This window comes from Halichoerus grypus, chromosome X, assembly GCF_964656455.1.
Source record: "Halichoerus grypus chromosome X, mHalGry1.hap1.1, whole genome shotgun sequence".
Lineage (NCBI taxonomy): Eukaryota > Metazoa > Chordata > Mammalia > Carnivora > Phocidae > Halichoerus > Halichoerus grypus.
The window spans coordinates 127,267,783-127,287,418 of record NC_135727.1 but is presented as its reverse complement, the minus strand read 5'-3'; positions in this window follow the sequence as shown (position 1 = coordinate 127,287,418).

Here is a 19,636-nt window from a genome sequence, read left to right as displayed (position 1 = left end):
TGAAATATGGTAACTGCATACACTTTCAATTAACTTACCACTTACCGGGTGAATATAAGATGAAATAAATGGAAGCTGATTATTTCAATATGTATTTTTCAATGTGACTGTAACTCTGGCATTTAGACCAGGGTAACAGACAATTAAATACCCAAACATGACTACTGCATACACTTAAACGTGAAAATTAACTCGCACAAGATAGCTTCAAACACTGATTGCATCATCCGTAAATGACTGTAATCCAACTGCATAAATATTGATGAACTTCTCAAGTTTGGAGTTGCTACTGTTGAATTTTAGTACATTACATTTGCATTTCTAAAATGGAAATTCTTCTCTGGATCTTGGGAAAGTGCCATTATTAAAGTGGCCCAAACAGGTCACATGCAATAATGTAGGTGAAAGAAAGAGCAGATGTGTGAATAGAATGATGCTAAATGCATTTAGCTCAGGCTGTCTGTTAAGTACGCCTGAAAAGTCTGTCTTTTGACAGAAGCCACAAACATTGCCAGAGACAATTATTTCGTTCAAGCACACTCTCAGCAATCAGAATTAACTTTTGGTTATATTAAAAATTGAACGCGCAATCTACTTACTATGTATTTCAGAACAACTCCTAAGAAAGTTGATCCTGAGCGATGGGTGATTTTGCCAAAAATTCAGGGAGTCTGAAGAGCTTAGACCATTATCAGCATGATACCTACATCAGAACAAACAAGATGTTATTTTCATAGGCCACAAGGTATGTGAAAAAGGTAGTTTTCCTTTCACTTGACTTTTGAAGCACCCATCGGGCTGTGAAGGGTTTTGTTTGGTTGGTTCATGCACATGGGATAAAATATTTGATGAAGTGTGCATTTCATGTATAGATGTATTCTGAAGCTGGAGAGCTAACACTCAGGCATTGCCTTAATGTGCTTTTTTGTTTGTTTGTTTGTTTTGGCTCTAGAGGTGGGTGCATGCCAAATGGGTTTCGACATTCGTTCTGCACATTTGGGACAATTTCCATGTATGGCCATTTTTCTAGGCAGTTACTCAGGGACAGGAAAAGGGTAACAGAACTCTTTGTTTTTTCTGTGACAAAAGGGTTCAGATATTCTTAATACTTTTTTTTAAGTGGACCTCCCATGGGCATCCATGGATGTATATAGACATGCACAGAGCCCTAAACAGAAAGTACTTCTCACTCCTATCTTCACCCTTTGCATCTTGAAGCTGTTCTGCATTGTAGACAGACTCGAGCATAAATTAAACATTACAGTCTCAGATTGAATTAATTCAGCCAAATGGACATACATGGTTCAGTGGGTGGCCAATGTGGCACCAGCTCCCACCCAGACATCCAACCCAGACTCACTGGTAAGAGACAACTGGGTGGGACGGGAAAGAATGTTACCCATTGAAAGATGTAATAGAAGAAAGTCATAGCATTTTAATAAAATGCTTCACTCTGGGAGAAGGAATGTTGTACCTGACACCCTGTGGATACCAGGAGGAGCCCTGTGGCCACAAATGTGCTGGTTGGGAAGGATACCATTTGATTGTGGAAGGTCTGATGACAATTTTGGAGAAAGTCTTGGGTGGGTTTCTGGGGTGGGGTATTGACAACACCGGACCTCCTGCTGATCTTTGTGGAGCTCCAACAGTACTATGGGACATCAGTGTGGAATTTAACAAGCTTGTGTCACCCAGCCCATATTCATACCATCCCCACAGGTCCCTTAGTAGGCATTCTCTGACCCCAGGAAGGAGCAAACTGATAACACTGGGCAGCTACTTTTCGAGTAACCCTCAACCAGCCAGGGCTGGAGTTGCTATGAAATGTCCCAGCTTCGAGGCGGCTGGGTGGCTCAGTAGGTTAAGCGTCTGACTCTTAATTTCAGCTCAGGTCATGATCTCAGGGTCGTGAGATCGAACCCTGTGTTGGGCTCTGTGGTCAGTGTGGAGCCTGCTTAAGATTCTCTCTCCCTCTCCCTCTGCCCTATCACAACCCCTTGCTCGTGTGCACATGCTCTATGTTAAAAGAAAAAAAAAAGTCCCAGCTTCTTGGCCCCTTCATTGGACAACTTTGAGACCTGTTCTACAGTCTCAGAGGATTGAGCCCCTGTTCTCCACAGGGATGCTCACTTGTTAACACAGGCTTTATTGACTTTTCTCTCTTCCCTGTCTCCCAAATCCACGTCCTCCTGGGGAAGAACCACCTCCCAAACACATGATATATGTCCTAATCCTTGCCTGGGAGTGTGGGTTTGCTTTTGCAGGAGTCAAAATTAAAACGGTTCCTGTGATTGAGAAGCAGGACCCTCAGCTGAACCAGTGAACATATCCAGTGAGTGCTAGTACTATTGTCGAGTAACTTTCAAATTAATACTCAGCTGAAAACTGCATTTGAAGGAGTCTCAGGTTGTTGTCCACTAAATTGGTGATTCTACACAATAAGTAGAATTTTGGTCCTGAATTTTAAGAGATTTGATTCAAGCGTCTGTATTATCATTTAACACCCTCCCCAATACACACACACAGTATCCACTGCTTTGCTCCGTCAAACGGCCGTGGTGTTATCTACTGTCCAGTTGAAACATTAATTGTATCATGTTCTGATTCTGTGGACCAAGCAAGTGAGATCAATAATTTTCTATCTGGGCTTCAAAGATATGACTTTGGACTGCAGTTCCTAAAAGTTGACTGTGCTTATTTAATTCATCAAGAAAACACTCAAATCCTCTGTGATTCTGCTTCCCTGGGCCAATTCAGCTCTTGGCAGGCTTTGGGGGAAATGGCCCAACAGCTCTTGGCACCTACGATTCAGTGGCCTGCACCGACGGAAGGATGCTGCTCATTTTTCTAACCCTGAACTGCAGGATCTAGACAGTCAACGTTTAGAATTTCCCTTGGATCTTTATCTAAAGCTATTGATAAAATGAGATTTAAAAATATTTAAAAAGTCAATAGCAATAGTCAAAGCTAAAAATTTTTTTTAATCCTTGAACATTTGAGAGCACAAGGAAAAATCTGCCTCTCAGACCCAATTTCATGCAGAGCATAGCAGGAGACTTGTGTGACTATGACATGACTCCAGATGTAGACTGGTAAAACCATTTTCTGGGCGTAGGTAATTAGGGAACACCCTGCATGCAGCAGTCAAGGCCACCAGGAAAGGGATGACACACAAATTGGGCCACTGTTCTACAAAGTCTGGGTTTTAACATCACACTGAACTTTCCTTAATTAAGAAAAAAATTACATTATATTTTAATTGTCTCTTCTAGTTTTAACTTGTAAAGCCCCTAGTGCACTGGAGTTAATCAGTGCATAGATATTTTTGAATGTAAGAATGCATCGTGTGTGTGTGTGTGTGTCTTTCATTCCACTTTGTATCTTTTTAATAATCCCCGATTACTCTGTTGTACATACACTTTCTTTTATTTACTTAGTCCTAGTGATAAAACAGAAAAGAGCTTCCCCCCGTTTTCCCAACAGCAACACAACTAAAGCAACGAGAAGCACCAAGCACTCAAAATGGTGAACGTGCTCTTTGTGCTTTGTTGGAGGGAGTATTTAAGGAGGCATCGCCATATATAGACTTATATGTAAAGAACACAGTGTGGAAACTGATGGATTTATTTCAACAAATCCAATACTGTCTCATCCGCCCGATTTCCTCCATTGTGAGCTAAATAAACGCATGTGGGAATAACACTCGGTATCCCAGACAATCCCCGTTTCAAGACTTGAAACTGAACTTTTACTTAGTAGAGTGATGTTAAAGGTGATGAGGGTAAAGGTTTGTGAGTGAAAAAAAAATCTAACTATGAATGCCAAGTACTGTTGTGGACAGAAGTTGGATGATAATATGAGGAATAATTGGGATGCTTCCTCTCAAGCATTTACACTGACATTGTGTATGTCCTTACTAACCTATAACTGGAACTTTGTAATTTTCCATCAAGAATTTCCCACATTTCCACCTTGCATGATTGCTTTAATTTCTGTGATTAAGTACCCAGGACACTTCATTAAAACAGCATTCTTGTCTAGGGGAAGTCCCGTGACACAGCACTCAAAACATAAAGTGATAAACTGACCTTCCTTATCTTTCTAGTGTATTTGACCAGAAAATGGTTGACCTAAAACTAATCTTATCTATTATTTATCATTCTGTGCTTGCCATGAGATTGCCTCATTCCCAGGTCTCAAATGTTGTTGTAAAAATTGTTTGTTTCTTCTGGTACTTCTTTTTCCATCCTAATGCTTTCTTATAACAATCAATTTTATATAAAAGAAATGGTAACTTAAGTGATTTTTAAAATGAAGAATTGGATCCCTTCTAATGCCTTTTGCGACCAAGAATTTTAGGTTAATGCTTAATAACTTTTACGGTCAAGACGTTCTTTTTCATCTCAAACCTAACCTTCCCTTGTTGGCACTTAAATCCATTTATTCGTGTTCTGTGAAGATGAAGAAGAGTTGACCAGAGTTCTCCCCATAATAACCCTTCATTTGCTTGATGACAATTAGCGAGTCAGCCTTCTGAGGCAATGTCTCCAACCTTCTTTGCCTTCCCTCAATCCCACTTTTACTGTTGCTCACATAGGTTGTCCTAGACCCACGTGGAGACGTTACAAAAGTAGGGGGTGAACTGCCTTTGAACATGTCCTTGTCCGGGTTCCTCTCCCTTCTCTGGAAATGGTACCTTAGAGAGGTTGGCCCATCTGTTCAAGCCCAAATTGTACGAGTGCTTGCTCTGCTGGTTATAGTATACTGACTGAAGGTCATATGGCCAATTCAGGTTGGACATTCATTGGATTAATGAAGAAACTGAAATTTGCAGTTGATATTCAGAGGCAGGCACTTTTGGTCCCTGGGATGTGTTTGTAGCTAATCCCTGGGCAATGTGCCATCCTCTTCAGTTGTCCTTGTGTCTGGGCTTTGGGGTGTTTTTCCAACTACTTTAGTCAGTCAGTGAGAAACTTAACCCATATTCACATTCCCATTTAGGGCTTCAGGCAGCAAAAATTGACATCTGCTTCTTGAAATCCAAAGTATCTTAGAGGTGTCTGAGTGGCATAGTCAGGTGAGCATCTGACTCTTGGTTTCAGCTCAGGTCTGATCTCAGGGTCCTGATATTGTACTCGGCAGGGAGTCTGCTTGAGTTTCTTTCTCCCTTTCCCTCTATCCCTACCCCCTGGTCTCTCTCTCTAAAATAAATTAATTAATTTAAAAAATTATCCTAATACATGTTTCAATGACCCACGTCTCAAAGAAAAAATATTCAGCCTAGGGTTCTTATGGAGAGATTGGGTGAGCACAAAACATAGCTCTCTGTTATTCTGGAGGAAGAGATGGTGCTCTCCAGATCACTACTGTTGACTGACCATCAGAGGTGGCATGAATGACACTAAATAACTTGTTTACACCTGGGTCTCTCCTATCTGCTGAGGTGTTTGCAGGAAGAGATAGGGGTTTATGAACTTCGGTTTTGCAGGTTCCCAGCAGATGTTCCCTGAATGAAAGCTTTAACAAGTATAAATACACGAGTCCTGCCCTTTGCAAAGAAAAGGGAATTCCAAGCACTTTGACTGAAAACCCCATAACCAAAAGAAGAAATAGCCTAGTGTGTACAGCATGAAAAATATTTACAGTGGAAATCTAATATCTCTTGAGAGCCTACAGTAAGGAACGAGGTATGCTAGATGGTTTTTGGACGTTACAACATTAGTAACGAGAAGAAAACTACAAGTACAACAAAAACAGATAAGCCTTCTGGACATGTTTGTATGCAGAGGGGAGAGGGAAAGGTTAGGTCAAGAATAATCGTGCGGAGGTAGCTGTGGTCTTTATATCTCTCTCTCCTCCTACTGCTTCTCTCACATCCTGCTTTATCGTTATTATTGTTTTAGCGTTCCTCACAGTCTACCGTGACATAATTTGTACTTATTCATCGGTTGTGTTTTGTGTCTCTGCATCCCACATGACTCACAAGGCCCAGGATCATGTCTGTGTTGTTCCCTCTTGCATCCACAGACCCAGAACGGTGCCCGGCATACGGTAGGACCCAATAGTTCTCATTGAATGCGTTATGTCGATGGTTCCAGTGCAGAACGAGTAAGGATTCTGTCCGGGAGCTTTGTCTCCTCACACACTGCTGCAAGGAAGGAGTGAGATTCGGGTCATGGATGAAATCGCTGAGCTGGTACATTAGGCATGTCAGTCTGTGTAATTGCTTGCAATCCTTCAGCAGCTTCAGCAAATTCCCCTTGTTCTCTCCTAGGAGAAAGGGGTTGAGCAACTGGGGAGGAGTAAGAGAAAAACTCCCCTGGTACCATTGCCTCGTCCGCCCAATCCCCTTGGAAAAAAACAAAATAGATTCACCTTTAGGGCCACTGCGAAGACCTAGACTAGCTGGATCCCTCCAGTGCTCGGAACATTTCCCCATCTGCTTGGGCATATCTGATCATCTGTCACACAAGGACTTTTGTTTGGGGAGGTTTAGGTAGATGCCACAGGAAATAATAGCCTTCAATTTAAAAATGTCACCATGAGACAACACCTTTTTGCACATGTTGTCTTTAAGCTGTAATCAGATCAATCACAAATAATAAAAAGGACACCTGCTGCTTTGAACCCCAGCAGAAAATAAAGATACAAGGAAGGTCCACTTTCGGAGCTGGGGGTGGGGGATAATGCTTCCAAAGCTCTTGAAGTGAAGCTTGTGGATCGACTACACAGTGATGCATGGGATTGTGTACTCAACGGAGATGTCCACTTAGATTAACATTTGTTAGATTGAAGTGCATACAGGTACCAACATCTGAAATTATTGGTGAAAATATGTTTCCTTTTTTTTTATATATATATATTTTTAAAGATTTTATTTATTTATTTGAGAGAGAGAGACACAGCGAGAGAGGGAACACAAGCAGGGGGAGTGGGAGAGGGAGAAACAGGCTTCCCGCTGAGCAGGGAGCCTGATGCGGGGCTTGATCCCAGGACCCTGAGATCATGACCTGAGCCGAAGGCAGACGCTTAACGACTGAGCCACCCAGGCGCCCCAATATGTTTCTTTTTTTAAGTAACTGATTCCTATTGGAAACTTTATTCTCCAAGGGATGGTTAATTATAGTGTCTTTATTCTTCAAGGTAATAGTGTTTAGGACTTGCCTTGCCTTGATCACACAAAGGTCACAATTCCTAAGTTTTTGCTGATGAAGATATAACTCAGAAGAATGAGTTGGCAGAGAATGAGTTGGAATTACTATCAAGGGTGATGAATATTTAAAAAATAAAATTATTCAACATAACATTTCTACTCAGGCAAAATGCATTCCCTGTAAAGAAAACAGAAAGGGGTATATGAATGTAAAAATATTTTAGAAACGGATAAAGATGATGTCATGTTAGCTGATCCTGCATTAGTCATTATGTCACAGTAGATGTAAATCAAACCCTTATCTTGCACACACTTCAACTGAAGCCACAGGGATGTGCCAATTATTTCTTACTAAAACTGGAGAAAAAATTAAAAATTTATTTCTGCATTTTAGGTAGCTAATGATGAAGTAGGAAGAGAAAGGGTGGATCGAAGTTCGAAGAACAGTCAAATCACTCCCTGGGGAAGGAAATGTTGGGGATCCTGAGACACAAATGCAGCTGAACCCACTTGGGGTTAGTGAGTATTTTGGAAGGAAGGCAAAGCCACCTAGAAGCTAAGAGTTTCATCTGTGCAGTTGCAGATCTGTGTTCAAATCCTGGCGGGGCTACATTGGGGAACATTGAGTGAGTATTGTCTGATATCCTTAAGCTCCAGTGTTCTCATTTTTTAAAAAGATTTTATTTATTTATTTGAGAGAGAGCATGAGAACACAAGCAGGGGGAGGGGCAGGCAGAAGTAGAGGGAGAAGCAGACTCCCTGCTAAGCAAGGAGCCCCATGCGGGACTCGATCCCAGGACCCTGGGATCATGACCTGAGCTGAAGGCAGACACTTAACCGACTGAGCCACCCAGGCGCCCGAGTCTTCTCATTTTTAAAATGTATATTTAAAAGGCGTTCAGGGGCACCTCAAGTGTCCAACTCTTGGTTTCAGTTCAGGTCATGATCTCAGGGTCGTGAGATCAATCTCTGCTTTGGGCACCACGCTATCCGTGGGACCTACTTAAGGTTCTCTCTCTGCCTCTGCCTCTGCCCGCCACGTTCTAAATGAATGAATGAAGGAATGGCATTCCTTTATAGGATGTTGTGTGTTAAATGTAATAATGAATGTGAAGCCCTCTGTAGAATTGTGGACACACCGTAACTCAGGAGATCGAATATCTAATGTCAGGAGGCATGACTCCAGATAACAGAACTGAGGGAGGTTTTGGTGAACCCTTTAAGAGGGAGCCACTAGCCGTCAGCTCCAACCGCTGACCTCCAGGCCACATATGTCCAGATATTGCCACATCTTTAAATGACCTTCCAAGAGCAACTATAGCAAATTTGGGCTATTAATGTGATTTTTTTTTTTTTTTTTTTTGTAATGCTTGCAAGTGATTTTTTTTTTTTTTCAAACCTTGTGCTCGGCAAGTGAACACCTCTGAGGGCTGTGAATATCTATCCAACCACCAGCTCAGGACCTCTATTAAAAAGTATTTTCTCTTATGATCAGTGTTAGTCTGCCAGCCTACTATGATGATGGATATTGTTATGATTATTTTGCCTTTCTTCTGGTAGCAAAAATCTCTCTCTTTGGAGGTACAGAAACTGTAAGAGAGAAAACATAACACATACTGTCATAGAAAGTTTAATGTAGAAAATCAGTTAATAAAATCAGTATATACAATTAAATTTAAGATATCAATGTTTTATAAATGTACTATGACAGAAGGGGATTTTCTTTCCATTTTATTTTATTTTTTTAAGATTTTATGTTTTATTTGAGAGACTGAGACAGAGCTAGTGAGAGAGAGCACAGGGGGAGGAGAGGGAGAAGCAGACTTCCCGCTGAGCAAGGAGCCCAATGAAGGACTCGATCCCAGGACCCTGGGATTATGACCTGAGCGGAAGGCAGGTGCTTAACCGACTGAGCCACCCAGGCGCCCCTTCTTTCCATTTTAAACACAACTATGTTGTGTGTTCTCTGAAGAACTTCGCTTCATGGTATTCCCATCCGAAATGGATTTCAGAGTGATGTGGGTAATGCCTTGAGAGAGTTTGATATGTTATTATTCATGAATGTCATCATCATCATCATTACATGTAATCAGACAGCTAACCTACTTATGTATGTCAAATCTCAAAACCTGCTTTAAATATTTCACATTTCCTCAAGGTTAATGAACTTGACACCAAGTATGCAAATTAAAAGTTGTTAGGCATTTGAAGAACTGAAAAAAGATGTTACATCCAAGGAGGCTTGCTGCTGTAAGGGAATAAAAGCTTCCATAGGGCAGTTGTCACGTGCCTCCTATAAAATATGGTGCTGTTGTTAAGAAAATTAAGTTACTAATTTATTTTATTTTATTAATTTTCTTTTAAGTAGGCTCCATGCCCAGCGTGGTAGAGCCGAATGTGGGGCTTGATCTCACGACACTTAGATCAAGACCTGAGCTGAGATCAAGAGTCCCACACTTAACAGACTGAGCCACCCACACACCACAAGACATGCGATCCTTATACTCACCCTATAATAGGCCAGTGATACTTTGTGCTCATTTTACCAAAGAGGAAACTGAAGTATGTAGAGCTTAAGGAATTCATAGGTAGGAAGTGGGCGAATTGGAGTTTCAACCCAAGGAGTCAAGGGTCAGGGTCAATGCCCTTAACTGTCTTCATAAATTGGTTTTCTAGAGCTTGTCCTACTAGTGTGTCACTGACTCTTCAAGCATAGTAGTGGAAGTTGTAAGATGCAGACAGATATTCATACCACAATGTGACTTCCATAAATGATATAGTAATTCCTCACGCGTATTTATGTGCATATTCTATGTCTTGGCAGATACTCGGTACACTCCTAACTGTAGGCTTTGTCTTCCACATCTCTCACCTTTACTTGATTTTTATTTCCTTTTTTCCTGGCAGGAGAATTTCTTCAGCATGACTGTTCAGTTTTCCGTGGTATCTTTCTCTTTCTATGTCTGCTTGTTTTTGTTTATGAACTCATTATTTTAGATCCAGACAGCCAATGTGGATTCCTAATTATAAGTTTTGAGAAAAATTCGTATAACTTGGGAATTTTTTCTCCTCTATTGTCCATTATTTTCACTAGGGTAGGAATTATGGGCTCCAGATATGAGACTCAGGCTTATTCCTGTGGCTGGCATGGGCCGTGTAAATGAAACGCACTCCCTTTTTCCTTGCTTGCAAGAGGTGATGTCTTGAACCCTACTTGTGGCAACCTGTGGGTAACTCAGGTGGCTGTAGAGGGCCAGGAAGACTTTCCTTTTCATTCATAAGGCTCTGAGTGAGGGAAACACCATGGTGACCCTCCCCTGTTTATGTGCTAACAGGTGTCTTCTGGGCTTCGGTAGGCATGAGAAGGTCCAGGATCTATCCAGACTGGCATGTGGCCTGTGTGGTTCCTTGGGGCTCTAGCACAGCATGGAGACTGTGCAAAAGAATCAGAGAAGTCAATCTGGTGCCCTTGTACCCAACCTTCAGGGATATATTATCTTTCTTCTAATTCACTAGCTTCTGGCTTTTGCATGGAAGCACAGGTAATAAACCCCCAGCACCCACCTCGTGTGTTCTCTCCCTGGAGACCTCAGAAACGTCCACACTCTAGGACCACACACTCTCCATACTTTTCCAACATGCTCCTTGGGCATGGTGTTACTATAGGGGCAGAGATGGGAAAGGCTGTGGTCAGTACCTTCCTTCCCTAACCCTAGGTAAACGCTTTCAAGTGGCCACGTTGTCCAAATCATATTCTAGGAAATTAATATCACATCTCCCATATTTCTGCGTCTATCACATGCTGGTCATTTTCAGCACATGAACACTCCCATTCTGCACACAACAGTTTGGTTATGCTTGGGGTGGATTTGTACAAATATGAAACTGCATCAAAGAGCATAGAACTTTATACATTTGCATACGTGTTTCCAAATGGGTTTCTTAAAAAGTTGTACTGATTTATAGGACCACCAATATTGTCCAGTTCCTGGAACCTTTAACCTCACCTGTTACAGCATATAATTTCATTGATTAAAAAAAAAAAAAAAAGAATTACAGATGGGGCCTTTTCCTCTCTTACTTTGTAAAATACCATCTAGTTCCTCGTAAAGTTTGATGGATCCTTATAATAAAAAAGTTTAAAGTGCAGAAAATGCATGAGCAACTCTCTTCAGCCAAAGACGTCCCTTTTTATCCCTCATTTGCTTCCCGATCTTTAAAGACTTTGCCTCTGATGGGCTTCTCCAGGTTCTATTTTTTCCTGCAGATTTCTAGATTCCTTAGGGTATGATCATTCCTCCCACTACAGAGCCCACAGGCAGTTGATTTCTCCCAGGATCTGGCCCCTTCCCCAGTTCCTCTCAGAAGCCTGCCATCGCTGCTAGTTTTGAGGCTTAGTTTTGGCAAAAAGTGACCATTTCATTTTTTGCGTAATTTCATAATGAATTAGAAGAGCGATATTTTGCTGTAGGAGGTTTGCAGCAGCAGCTGAGTTTATGGCTAAAAGGGCTTTAATACAACCTTGAGACATGGGATGAATTTCCGACACTGCATTTGAGTGTTCTGATCGTATTTGTGATCATCATGGTGTTGAGCGGGAAAACCTAACCCTGTGATCTGTGCTGACCGGTGAAAATGTGTTCTCTTTGGAAATATTGAACCATCTCTGTTTCTGATTGAAATTATGTCTGTAGCTATTTTAGTGCCCAGGCCACTAAGTTTCAGTGTGAATTTTGTTTCCAAGTGTCCTCGTGGCACGAGGCGGCACCTGCTCTTCATATGAGCGTGTTTATCCAGTATACTTGTGTAAGATTCTGCTGTCAGACCCCCAGACTTCTGTAGCGTCATTTTCTTTGGTCTGTGGCATTTCCTTTCTCTCATGCTTTTCCTGAAATATCGTATGTGTGCATTTTTCACAGTGACACAGCTAACCCAACTCATACAACAGAAACAAGATAGAGATGGAGAGACTAACCGAATTACACAATGGTTATACAGTGGTCATCTGGAACCCATTTGGCAAGATAGGCTTCCTTCTCTGTTAGAACATACCAATTTGACATAGCTGCTCCAAGAAATCTGGAGCTCCTTGCCCTACTCCTATAACATTGCCGTTGGCCTGGAATACAGATACAAATATTTATAAACGCGCCCTGTCACATTTCCCTACATGGTTCGCGTCACCCAAAATCTCACTAGAAAATGTAGATTTTACTTGCAGAGTCCCAGATGGTTTACCAATAACAGCCATCTTCTGAGCCAAGTTCTCCAAACTGGCATAGAAACCATCTACGTGATATTTTTAATCCTAAAGCAAGCCAGATAGATGACTGTGGCCCTCCTTCCCAGCATTAGTAACACGATTGGTGCATCTCAGTTGGATGGGCATACATTGGGAGATTTTCAGAAGCATGCATTTTACTATCTGTTGTTTATACTCTAAGGGAAAGGGTAAGTAAACAGTTTACCTGAAGTGCTCTTTGTAGTCTTGTGACAGAAATCCCAAGAGACAGCTTTGAGATATAGATATATATTTGAGCACAGGAGCTTCTTTGTGTTTCAGAAATCACGGCAGGAAATGAGCCTCTTGGTCGTGCTGCTCTCCCAAATGCAAGGAGGTATTTGGAGAGGATGAAATGCCACGCTTTGGTTTCAACTAGTCTGCCTTTACCAAGGGGTTTCTCAACCTGACACTGTTCATGCGGGGCCTCAATAATTCTTGTTGGGGTAGGGAGGGGCATTATAATGTGTTGACCAGCATCCGTAGCTTCTAATGACTGGATGCCATTAGCACCTGCTCCCTCTTGTGACAAACCAGAATGTCCTCAGAATTTGCTAGTTGTCCCCCGGGGTGGGTGGGGATAGAGTAACATCACCCCTGACTGAGTCCCACAGCTTTAATATATGCTTCTTCAAGAATCACATCATGAGCTACTCCTTGGGACTTTAATTATTTTCTTCTTACCTGTCTAGAACTTTGGTATCCAATATGGTAGCCACCAGCCATTTCTATCCATTTAAATTAATTACAGTTAATTACAGTTAAAATCAGCCCCTAGCCACATGACTATATTACAGAATATTTCCTTCATTACAGTGAGTTATATTGGACCGTGCTGTTCTAGAGCAAACATTCTCAGTGGGAGATCTCTCATCTGAGAGGAAAACAAAGATTCTTGGGGAGCAACGAATCTTACTCTTGGTATTTATCCAGCACAGATATACACAGAGTACCTAAGCATATGAAAGTTCAATGCGTAGACAGCATAGATGGGGTTTTATTATTTGGATTTTGAAGTGCTAGACTCAAGAATGCAAAATAGCAGCTTTAAGATAACCATGATGAAGACGCTCTTCTTATTCATTCGTATATTTATAAAGGCTTTCAAATAATTTAAGGTAACTGAACATGTGACTTTCATTGAAAAGCAAGCAACCAATTCATTGAAATTTTGCATAAGAATAGTTTGAGATGTTAGAATCTCCTCTGTCTGCACCATTATTATACAAAGGGACCCTGTTTGAAAACGTTAGATGTATTTTGTATTATAACTACTGATTTACTGTGTTAACATTTTAAATTCAGTAAGAAAAGAATGTTCTAAATAAAATAGTGCTTTGATGATGAATTAATTCATTCAATTTAAACAAAAAAGAAAGTACCCAGCTCTTTGAATAGAAAGGTTATTGTAATGGGCATGCATAATTATTTGCCCACCTGAACTTGACACCTGAAACCCTTCATGGGCTTGGGAAACTGTTAGTTATTAGGTTTAAGGGAAGACCGAGCTCTGCTATTTGCTTTCAAAGCAGCGAGCTCATATCCTGGCCTGATCAACCACAGACCCATGACCTAATATTAGCTGCTTGGATGTGCCCACCCAGGAATTTATATCTAGAGCAGTCGACACTAAGTTGTTGGGCAGTTTACAATTTTGGTCAGCTACATAATTTTTTTTAAATAAATATTTCTTTTTATGTTCCCCAATATCAATAACTGTATTTTGTGTCCAAGATTCTTGTCTAAGTATTTTCCAGGACATGCATCTCTGGTAGGAGTTTTACTTTTTTATTATATTTGTATTTTAAAAGTTCCTTGGGGCGCCTGGGTGGCTCAGTGGGTTAAGCATCTGCCTTCGGCTCAGGTCATGATCCCAGGGTCCTGGGATCGAGTCCCGCATCGGGCTTCTTGCTCAGAGGGGGTCTGCTTCTCCCTCTCCCTCTATGCTCACGTGTGCTCTCTCTCTCTCTCTCTCAAGTAAATGAATAAAATCGTGTAAAAAAAAATATTTTAAGTAAACTCTATTCCCAACGTGGGGCTTGAACTCATAACCCCAAAGTCAAGAGTCTTATGCTCTGCTGGCTGAGCCAGCCAGGTGCCCTTCTGGTACGAGTGTTCTAACGCTTTTGCTTTGCAGCACCATGCTTTCCTGAACTCTGCCCTGCAAGTTGTTGCCAAGACAGCCTCTCTGAATTTTGTGTGTGTCTTCTCAGCTAGACTGCCCTCCTCTCTTTTTATAGCCCAGAAGGTTCCTCTGGGCACAGAGTTAGGGCATCACCGTGTTATTTTCTTCTATCAGTGATCACATTACTGTCCTGACCATTGTGCAATATCTGAATGTAATTGTTTCATACATTTTGTCCAATTTTCTGGTTGTTTATTGTTTATTCCTTTTTTGATCTAAGGGAGAAATCACACCCATCCTCATATATATTGTGATGTAAAGATATAATCAATATCAGTATTGGTATGTCTGAGTGCCATCACACATTTTTTCCTGTGTTACCTAAGATAGCCATAGCAGTAACTCCGTAAGTCTCACTCTGTTCCTTTTCTACTTACAGAATTTTAGAATATGGAAAGAAATCTTCCTTAACTGATTGGTGCACTTATCAGATGTCCTTAGGGCACTTTTATGTGTACAGAGTATCTGCCCTTAAAATGTGGTTAATTATCTAGGTGACATAACTTTATCTCACGAATTTGTGGACTGATCATTTCACAATTAAATTTATAAATTTTACCCCATTTTTTTAGAATACCAGCTCTTGAAGGATTTTTTCTAGGTGTAATTTTGACAAGAGGATAATTTCATATTGTTCATAGATAAAAATAAAAAAATACTGAAAGTTCAACTGGATAAGGTTTATGCCTCAGAGAACATTTCTCAGGTTATAGTATTGTCATTGAAAGAATCCCACAGATAGCCACTGGACTATCAACAAGTACTCTGGGGCACCTGGGTGGCTCAGTCAGTTAAGCGTCTGCCTCCGGCTCAGGTCGTGATCCCAGGGTCCTGGGATTGAGTCCCGCATCGGGCTCCCTGGTAAGTGGGGAGCCTGCTTCTCCCTCTCCCTCTGCAGCCCCCCATGCTCTCTCTCTGTCTATGTCCAATAAATAAACACAATCTTTTTTAAAAAATGCTTTGTATGGTTTTCCATGTATGCAGAGTACCATACAGCGATCTCACACAGGTCACAAAGATCACTTTTAAACATTTTACCTCTTCTATAACATCATAACCAATCCTTGGTGGCATGGAAGAGATACAAGACACACACATTTATAACATACTATGTAGGAACGTGAATAAAAGTTCCTATGTCTTAAATGGTTCGCTTGCTGAATTTTCAGGCTTTATGATTGGGGTGTTCTCATTACATCTCCTCTGTTTGCTTATTAACTGGAATCAAGCCATATTCATGTTGTCCTCAGACCCATCAAATTGCTCCATCTCCCAATGTGGCATCTTAGAGCAGTGACTGGGCTCTTTTACTTCTGATCACGGTTCTTGACATTTGTTATTCTTATTCTGTAGCCATAGTCCGACATCATAAAGCAGTGGGTTATCCCGAGGGAATAGACAGAGTGAGCTGTTCATCAAGATTTGATCCCAGGGGGGCCTGGGTGGCTCAGTCGTTAAGTGTCTGCCTTCGGCTCAGGTCATGATCCCAGGGTCCTGGCATCGAGCCCCGCATGGGGCTCCCTGCTCCGCGGGGAGTCTGCTTCTCCCTCTCCCACTCCCCCTGCTTGTGTTCCTTCTCTCTCTTTGTCTCTCTCTGTCAAATAAATAAATAAAATCTTAAAAAAGAAAAAAAAGATTTGATCCCAAACGTAACTGAACTATCTCCTTAAATGACTTTTAAAACCTACTTGAAGTTTGGGGCCATAAAACATATTTATTTTTGATTCAGTTCAAAATAAGAAAGCCTATAGAAAAATGGAAAGATTACCACAGCTGTTTTTCAAATCCTAAAACTTTAGATTACCCTATAAATTTTAGATTCAATGAAAAGATGAGAAAATAAGTTACCAAAACAAGTCCCACGTCTAGAATTGGCTTTTGAAATACCTGCCTAAGAAAATAGTGTGGATGTAATTGTTACTTCTTTTGCATGGGCATGCTGCTCTTTTGGATAGATGCCTCTTTTGAAATGCATGGAAGTCTTTCTGAGACAGACACGGTATAGCTGAAAGAGCTGCATCTAAAACTTACCGTTTGGTGACTTGGACACAGGATGGTGCCAGCTAAATTTCATTTTGGACCATTAGACTGAGGGTAAGGGAGAGCCCTCCCCTTGTGATCACACCAAGTTTTAGCATGGAGGTCGCATCAGGTTGCTCTTTCAGGATTAGAGGGAAGAAAACTCTGCAATCATAGACTACAAGTCTTGAGAATAAGAATGGACAACAGAGGAGGGGAACAAAGGCTCAGACACCACTTATTAGGAGATCCTGTGGATCCGATACCCAAAACGTATAGGCTCCAATGGAGACCGATGGCTAGGCTTTCTGGGAATTCCCCTGTGCATTGATGATACCCATACTGTGCTGTCCCTTTTCACAAACCTGAGACCCAACCACTACCTGCATTGATAGGTTGGCTCTTGGGCCACATGAGCATCCTCACCCCCAGTCATACTTCCTGTGGACATGTCTCGATATCAGAACTGGCACAGAACAGGAAGTTTCCATCCTTGACGGGTCCCATCATTCTTTAGTCTAAGAAAATAGAGAAAATAAAGGTTGAGAAAATATTCTAAGATCGTGAAAATTACATGAACGAAATGATTTCCTAACTTCGTAGCTGGCAATAATTATAGAGTCACTCAACTGCTTGTCCAGCCAACAGAATTTTCTGTATTTCCCACAATTACATTAGTTGTTTGAAGTATCAGGGCTTCATAAAAATACAGTTTACGGTTAGACACTTGGATCAGAAGGAAAGAGAGCGAAAATGGGGTAACCTGTGAAAACCTTTCTTAAGGATTGGCAAGCATTTGTCTTAGGCTAGCAAGATAGACATTAGAGCACTATTTCTTAACTGGAGGCTACTTTCTCTGCAGAGGACACCTGTCAATGTAGGGAGACATTTGTGGTTGTGATATTGGAGAAGGGTGCTTCTGGCATCTGGTAGGTAGTTTCCAGGGATGGAGCTAAACATTCACACAATGCACAGGACAGCCTGACTGACCACAAGGATTATGCAATTGACAAAATGTCAATAATGCCAAGGTTGGATAAAACACGGCATTAGGCAATTCAGTGGCAAGATAATGAAGCTAGAAATTACCTTCAGTTTCCTTCTGGTAGATCAGTACTTTCTAACTTCCTGCATTTGCAAAGGTGTAGAATTCACCAACATTCCCTTCTAGAAAATCATGGCTTGTAATTGTAGGTGCCCACTTTAGCCGAATCTGGACAGCAAAGGTGAGTTTATTTAAGTATTCGTAATATTTAATCCAGATGCTTTCCACACTCACTCCTCTCTTCCCATCATTTATTAATTGAAGTGACTTTTTGCAATCTGTACCTTCTCTGTTCCAAGCTTTCTTAAAAGGCCTTTTCTTCTAAGAGAATCTTACATATATTTTTAATCCTTGGCACCCTGAGTTAAAAAATATCCCATTAATTTCCAATTGAAAGATGAGCATTTGTTACATCCACTTGTTTTCTTCTGAACATGCCCTAGTTCGTGCTATGTGTTCCTCAGGAAAATGTTGGCTTCTTCACTGGTCCAAATGGCATCCAAGTCTGTGTCTTCTTGAGAATTCCATGAGAGTTCAAACCTCTTCTTCCCCCTGATCTCCCCAACATTTTGTTTTCTACTGTAGGTCATTCACATGTCTTGTTTTGCACCTTGGACCATTACCTGTTACACATTGCATTGCTCCTCAATTAGACTCTATGTACCTTTTCCACCTTTCTTTTCTAACGGTGACTAGGTTTCTGCCATGTGTGAGTCATGGAGCTTTGAGAAAAGGCAACCCAGATGGTAATCTTCTGCATCTCCCACAGGAACTAGTTCAACGTCAGGACATAGTAGGTGTGTTCATCAAGGCTCGCTTGTGGGCAGGTGACGGATCCTCTTTTGCCAACGTTTTACTCTATGCTATATATTATATGACATAGGTGTAATATACATGTAGATCATGTATGTTTGGACCATATGTATAGCATATATGCATATGTATAAGATATATGTATGCCACGTATCTTTATAAATACACCTATTATGTGTGTTTATGTGTATATATTACATATACACATATGATATATATGTGTGTGTAATAGATATATGGCATACATACAGCTCTGTGTGTGTATGATATATATATGCATTCCTGATATATACATATTTGAAGACAGGAATCACAATACAACTTAATGGGAGGAGGAAACCTCGAACCTGTAAGCTCTCAGAAATAGCAGAGCAGGTACTTTAGTTCATGACCCTGGCCTGCATTAAGGGGCATGTGATGTTTTACCTTCCCTTCCGTCTTCATTTCTGCTTCTCTTTTCTCTGTGTGGATGTCTCTGTTTCTTCATTCTTACAGCTCACACGTGTCTGCCCAGATTCCACCTACGTTGTAGTGACTCTGACCAAGCCACTGGTGTCCTAGGTGAGCTAACTTCCTTGATGTTGTCCACTTCTGTTGACTTGGCATTTGTAGCAGGATGAGTGGAACTAATGCAGGCTGATGGTGTGGTAAAGGAGTATATTGAAGAGACACTGAACAGCTTGCATAATCACCAGGAAAAGTGGAGAAACGTGCTTAGAATGTGGGTGGGAATAACAGGAATCCCTGGGAGATAGGTCCCTGCAGACGGGGACACTGACAGAGTCTGAGGAGGACACCACTGTCTTCAGCATAGAGTGTGGATGATGTAGCTATACCTCCATCCAAGAAGCACGGACACAAGAACTCCATGGCGAGCAGGAATTTTCTCTGACATTCCTGATTTGGGATCCCTGTTGTGAAACTCAACATCCTCATGGTAGATGTCTGGTCACATACTCAATCAAACTCTGTCTGAGAGGTGGAGGAAAGAACCACACATTTTTTGTTTTCTATGGTAAGAGGTAGACTCTGCTACCATGACAGCAAGCGTGGTGGGGTTATCTCAATATAGGAAAGGGGTTTTGTGCCAAGTGATTCCATTTGGCCCACCCAGATAATTCAAGGTAATCTCACAATATC